We start from the raw sequence: 1,349 nt of genomic DNA on the forward strand, positions 1-1,349 counted from the left end.
CACCCAGTTAATCCCCTCACTTTGGATGCAGGCTCTTGCAATGGCAGCCGTGTGTTTGGGATCGTTGTCTTGGAAAAACCGATGTGTAGACATGTGGAAACGCTCTCTCAAGTACGGACCCGCATCTTTTTTGATGATCTCTTCCCCATAAAAGTGTTGATCCATAATACCATCAAAAATGAGAAGCGGGCCAGGGCCACCCCAGACGTGCAGTTTGACTGGGTGTTTCACTCTAGGTTTTGGAATGCCCCTAAATTTAGTCTTTCTCCATCACTGAAAAGCAAAACGTTCCAATGCCACAGTTGACTCGTCAGTGAAGAAGACGTTGTCAAACTTTTCACCAGCAGCCTTCCATTCTTCAGCTTGACGTTCTTTGTTTTTTTTCCCGGGTCATTGGAGTAAATCTGGGCTTCCCAAACTTCCAGCCAAGTTCCCTCAGTGCCTTTCTCACTGTGCATAACCCTATCGTAATGTTGTGCCTTCGTTGTAGAAGCGCTCTCACTTTCCTTGCCGGCAACTCGTCATCTTGTTTCAGGATCGTGTCAATTATTTCCAACACCTGACTGGTCAGTTTTCGTGGCTTTCTGATTTGCTTCTTCACAGGAGAACCACGGCAATGACGCCGAATAGTGCCCAATGAAGGTTGAATCCCACTCGTCTGCAGATGTTTGGCGATGGCCAAAGTCGTCCAGCCTTTTTTCCGCAGACTCCTGATGAGCTCACTGACTTGCACGTTGATCACAGCCATCTCTGACAACAGCTTAGAAACACCACTATTTATAAGAGCAGCAGGCACCATTCCCGCGTTTTGTACCATGCTTTGTTCTATCCACCCCACCCCCTACCCCTGTGCTGAACAGTCTTGAAACATCTTGTTGAGGTCAGCAGCTGCTTAAACTGCCTGCGATCCTGAAGTGATGAGAACACATTAATCATTGCAGTGCATGGCTACATCGAAGCATACTGTATCTATGGAGTGAATTTTGTTCCTTTATTGTTGCAAGTGAAGAACATGTTTTGTAAATGGAAATATAAAAACAATGATTTGGAAACAATTGCAATATTTTAACATTTTTATATTTAATTTTTTAATGTTTCAAATACAGTTTTTTGTGAATCCTTTTTTGTCATATTTTATTTCCTTTTATTTTACAGTTTTTATACTTTCAAATGTTTTTATTTGTCAAGACAATTCATTTGCAGATTTTGTATTTTCACAAGTTTTCTGTTTCATTTTTGTTTTTCAGATTGAGTTTAATCAATTGCATTCTTTTAAAATCGTTACGTATTCTCAGGTCATTCTATTTTAAGCCCGCTTAAAGAGGTGTTCACTCTTGACGAAAACAATG

This window comes from Cyprinodon variegatus, unplaced genomic scaffold, assembly GCF_000732505.1.
Source record: "Cyprinodon variegatus isolate N-32 unplaced genomic scaffold, C_variegatus-1.0 Scaffold543, whole genome shotgun sequence".
Taxonomy (NCBI): Eukaryota; Metazoa; Chordata; class Actinopteri; order Cyprinodontiformes; family Cyprinodontidae; genus Cyprinodon; species Cyprinodon variegatus.